The following is a 5,780-nucleotide window of genomic DNA, read 5'->3' on the forward strand; positions in this document are numbered from 1 at the left end:
ATTGCTGGAAGTACTGGTGTATGGGGGGAGGGGGTACTGGGGGGGAGACTGGGATTGCTGGAAGTACTGGTGTACAGAGGGAGGGGAGTACTGGTTGGAGGAGAAGGGGTAGTGGAGGTACTGGTGTGTGCGGAGAGGGCGTACTGCGGGTACTGGGTGTGGGGGGGGGAGACTGGGATTGCTGGAAGTACTGGTGTATGGGGGAGGGGGTACTGGGGGGGAGACTGGGATTGCTGGAAGTACTGGTGTATGGGGGGAGGGGTACTGGGGGCACTGGTATATGTAGGGAAGGGTACTTGGGGGACTGGGGGTGGAAGGGGATACTGGGGACACTGGTGTGGTGGGAGGGGTAGTGAATGTACTGGTATATGTGGGGAGGGGGTACTGGGGACACTGCTGTGTGGGGGAATGGGTACTGGGGACACTGCTGTGTGGGGGAATGGGTACTGGGGCACTGGTGTTTGGGGAGACTGGAGGCACTGGTATATGTGGGGAGGGGGTTCTGAGGACACTGGTTTGTGTAGGGATCAGGTACTGATGAGACAAGGAGGACACTGCTGTATGGGGGGAATTGGTACTGGGGGGACTGGTGTATGTGGGGAGGAAGGTACTGGTGTGTGGTGGGAGGGGGATATTGGGAGCATTGGTGTATGCAAATGTGGTACTGGGGCACTGGTGTGTGTGGGCAGGTGGCATCTGGTGCGTGGGGAAGGGGTACTGGTCCATGTGAGAAAGCGGTCTTTGGGGGAACTGGAGTGTGGGAAGGGATACTGGGATCACTGGTGTGTGTGGGGGGGGAGGGGGTAGTGGTGGCACTGGTGCAAAGAAACCAGGGTGCTGACAGCAGGTAGGGGAGGCTGGAGGGGCCCATGAAACTGGTGTAGGACACGGGGAGATGCTGGGAAGGTGACCTGGGGACACAGGGTGTTTTGCGGGGAGGTAGGGCTGGGGGTCCAGGGATTGAGGAGAGCTGGGGAGGGGGCTCAGCATGGAGGGAAAGGACAGGCTGGGACGGCCACCGTGCAGCCGTGGGATGGGGTGCAGGAGCTGGGTGAGAATGTGTTTGGGGGAGTTGCTGTGGCAAAGAGAGGTTTGGGGTGTGCTGGAGCAGACTGGAGAGAGCACTGGGGAGGGGTAGAAGTGGGGCAACTTATGTGCCAAAAATGTGGTGGGACTGTTTTTCCTGGGTCCCAGACGGCAGCAGAGTCCACTCAGGTCCCAGGGCTAAGTGAGCTGCTCTTCCAGAGTCACCAGGACCAGAGTGAGTTCATTGGTAATTATGTCATTGATGATATTACCTCCTGGAAACAGCATGTCACACGTGCAACGCGGAGCAGGGAGCCAGGCCTCCCGGCCTCTCCGTAAGGGCTGGCATTTCTTAGCTATTTGTATTATGGTTGAACTCCCCAGTTTTGCTGGGTCATCCTGTCAATGGCGGCTCTGCAAAATTTACTAGTAGGTAAGACAGCAGAAACAGAAGCACAGAAAGGTGAAGTGATTTGCCAAAGATGACAAAAAGAAATCAGTGCAAGGCTGAAACTACAGCCTGAATCGCTTGATTCCCACTTGCTTCACCCAGGAGAGTGCAGCCCTTCTCTACCACTTCTCCGCTGTCTACCCCAGATTTCTGCTCTCTCAGGGTGGGAGCTAGGGTAAGACGCATTCCTTAAAATCTTTATTTTAAAGCTTCCAAAATAACTGTGCCCACATGGAGGCAGCAGCAGAACCTGCAGGAAACATCCACGTACCAGGCTTGATCATGCAGATGAAACCATTAACAGCGTTGCTGGTGTCTCGGGTATCCAGTCCCCACCACATCAGCTCACCTGCTGCAGGGACATGGCTCCAAGCATATCCTTTTCCTTGGTTCAGGAGCCCTGCACAGCAGCTGCATCTCATCAACAAATTGCTGATCAGTTACCCAGGGTCATGGAGTGGGAGAGAAGCCACAGCAACCAAACTGCAGGAGACTGGAGCCAAATGTCAGCATATCACTCAGAATATGAACATAAATGTCTCCAACTGCCCTAAAATCTTTCCCATTCTCCTCTGTTTCTCCCATCTTACCACCTAGGACTAAAACCAAACAGCCAGGTAACACACAGACTTCATCTTCCACCTTCCCCTCCTCCTCCATCTGTAAATTGCTGTTCTTTGCAGTAGAGACGTAGGAGAAAGAACACAAGGCTCTACAGCGATCTGCTGTTCATCTGTGGATTTTCTTCCCCTGCGTGCCAGGTTCCCCCTCCTGCCCCACACTTGTGTAGTCACATCCAGAAATATAAAGCATTTGTTGTCCTAATTCCCAATGGATTATTTAGGTAGCTGATATTTATGAGGACTTTGTAAGAGGCCTTGTGCCTGTATGTTTGTTTTGCCTTGGCAAAGCAATTTACCCAAAGAGAAGCCAGACCTGTGGGTTGGCGTCTGTGTGGGCAAGGAGTTAAATCTGGGTGCTGTTTTGAGAAGTGCAACTTGACTCTGCACTTCCTGAACTCTCAAAAAGGTGCCACAAACTCAAAAAACTGACACCTTGAATTTTCGCTAGCGGAGCCAAGCTTTGTCAAGCTTGCGCAAGTGCCGTGCGATAGTGTTGTTAACCTTTTCTCATTTACATCCAGGTCTTGAAAGAAGAAGCGTGTATCAGCTTTGTTGTGTGTCCTACTTTTATTACACTCCCAGTCTTGCAGTTTTCCCCTGACGTCCTTCCCAAATTGCTGGAGTAAGTAAGCACGGAGACATAAGAAATGGATTAAAAACAGAGACCAAAAAAATCCCCTTCACCCCAACCAACCTCTGCAGGAGTAGATCTGCAAGGAGAGCTGCTCCTCCAAGGAGAGATTCTGCAGGATTCCTTCAGTTCATGGTCCTGCCGTACATTTGCAATTCTGTTCATGTTTTTCATTTTGCCCACCTGCTTTGCATTTGTATGTGCGCTTCTCAAGTGGTTGGGAGCTATGCTCTAGGGTACACAGGAAGCTGAAGAACACCTGCTTCCCCCTTCCATCCACAGCAGGATAAAAGATGAAACCATATTTTTAAAAAAAACCCAAACATTAAAATTAGATTTTTAGAAAAAGTAAAATTCTACTGCTTCTTGCTCTTCTGCAGTGACTATACTTCTAAAATAGAAATCTGCCCTGTGCTTGTTCTCCACTTTGATGGAAAAATCAATGTTTTCCAGTAGTGGACATTTTTCTCCTGAAAATATTAATTTTGAAGGAAACAAATTTTCCTTTGCTGGAGGATGATATTAAGTAACTCCAGTGGGAAACTTCTGGTCAACACTTCTGGTCAAGTGGTAGACATGCTGCCGCTTTCATGTAGTAAGAAAATCAAGTGTGTCTGCACTAACTGCATAAAAACTAAAATTGCTACACCCTGTCAGCTGCAACAGTATGAGGATTAGCCCAGGATGGGACCTCTCAAAACATGAGGTGTTATTTTTTATGTCTGTATGTTGCAGCCATTCATTCCACCCTCAAAGGCAGGACAAGAGAGCTGTGTAATTGTGTTTAAATTTTTCAGGGTTTCCATTCCCTATTTAAAGATGCAAAGAGCTGGCATGCCAGCACCGTAACAGAAACCCAGACAACAGGGCTGGAAGTGATCTTGGAAGACCATGTAAATTCTCTCACTTCTTGCCCCAAGGTGGGTCCAGGGATGAATTTAAGAAGTGAATAAACTCATCTGCTTAGTGCAGGAGAATAGCAGGTAGAGATGGAAATACTCTGCGGACCTGCATATAACGTCAGCTGCAGTTCAGACAGTGCTGGGGGTTAATCAGCTGTAGATAATGAAATTATTATACAGACAATAATATGAAGAGATAAGTGCTGTGTCTACGTCAGTTTGATAAGATCAGGAGTAAGTGTTCCTATTTCAAAACATATCCCTATATACACAACACCTGAAAGCAGAAGGCTAAGAACAATGACATTTTAACGTTCCCAAAGCCCTTATCTGGCCTCCAGCAAACCACTCACTGCCTCAGTTTTCTCCTCCATAAAATATGGATATTACTGATTTATAACATCTGCCTGATGGAGGAGTTTAAGCATCACTGAATGGGCTGATGTGGCTTACAGCAGGAGAAACTTTATTCTCTGAGACCAGCCAGCACCTCTTCAGCCTCACCTGGCTCTTCTGTAGGGAGAATGCAGGATTGCATGGAAGGAGATAGATTAGAGGTTAGAAATAGCACAGTCAAAGTGGGAAAGAAGTGGTTGTGGAGGAGGATCATGGATACAATATAAATTTCCATCTATGAGAAAGTAATCCACTGTAAATATCACTTAGCTGAACAGGATCACTTGCCTGCATGTGCAGATAGTCTGAAATAAGACTGGTACAACCAACTCCAGCCTCACACAAGCCGTTATCAGCTCTGAAGATAATAACGATTGCAAATGCTCCCTATGTTTAATTACTACAGGACTGATTACTGCAAAAGAAGAAAAAGATACTCTGTTTAGGAGATCTGCATGGTCTTGAACACACGGCCTCGTTTTGCCATGATCAAACGGTAACATTTTGGTTATAGAAAGAGCTTGTATCTCCTCACTTCAGTCTTATGCCTGGTAAGGAGTAATAATTGGTGTTTAGACTCTCTCTTCAGAGACTGTCAGGCTTACATTGCAAAAATATAGGATAAGCAGCACAGCTATTAATTTTTAATAACTACCTCAATAATGATTTTTAAAAAATGGGGAAAAATTGGTAAAGGGGCTTAAAAAAAAATCACTTGCTCACCACTGAAAATGCTCATCTGCACTTTGTCACATTCTTGTCATCTTTGACTCATTTCCTGAGTGGACCTTGTAGCTGCCTGTGCAGTGTGTGGTTTTACACCATTGTGAAAACACTGTAAAACAAGCTGGGTTTTGTTAGAGGCTTTTGTAGGGGGTTGGTTGGTTATTTGAACAACTTTGGTTCTGATTCCCCAATGCCGCTAGAACTATTTAAATGTTTGTCATCACAACTCAAACAAAAGGTTGGTTTCATAGGAATTTGCAAGATACCAAAATAGCCAAAAAAACGAACACAAGAATAAACCAAACCAGAAACCAAAAATCTTAACTGTGCTTTACTGCGGGAGGTGTACACTGCATGAATACACCATGAACAGATACCAGAGTTCAATGGCAATGAATATACAACGCATTTTCCAGCCAACACAAGAAGCAGCATGTCACTAATGGGCATGTCGTGAAGTGGAGAGTTATTTGGGATTTCCTCAAAGAGACGAAAGACTCTTGACAGATCAGTAGGCTCGGAAAATGTGCTGCCCTATCTAGATAAGCGTATGCTGGGAAGGTAAGAAGGAAGATTTTGAGGGAGAAGACTCAATCAGCTATTTCTCTGGGAGGAATAATCCTCTGCATTTAATCTCAATCTGTCTGTCACCTGCAGACTTGCAAAGCATATGAGAATTGTTACAGACATTCTCAGAGAAACCACATACTCGTACCATTGTGCTGGAGGATTCCTGCATCCGTATAGAGCTGGAGATAGTATTTGCGGTGGTATTTTTGAAGACTTTCCCCCATTACTGAAAGACATGACAAAATTAAAGGTCTTGGGCAAAACTTGGTTCTCTTGCTGCAAGATCCCAAAGTGATTATGGGAGTTTTGCTTGAGTTGAGTGAAGGATGGGGCAAGACAGCTTTATGGGGGATGACATACACTTTGACAGTGTTGTAGAATAAACTGTTGTTGTTCTTGGGTCAAGAAGTTCCTGACTTTGCATTTCATGCTTTTCCATGCAGTTTGGTTTGAAA

This window comes from Haliaeetus leucocephalus, unplaced genomic scaffold (genome assembly GCF_000737465.1).
Source record: "Haliaeetus leucocephalus isolate CR32 unplaced genomic scaffold, Haliaeetus_leucocephalus-4.0 Scaffold751, whole genome shotgun sequence".
NCBI lineage: Eukaryota > Metazoa > Chordata > Aves > Accipitriformes > Accipitridae > Haliaeetus > Haliaeetus leucocephalus.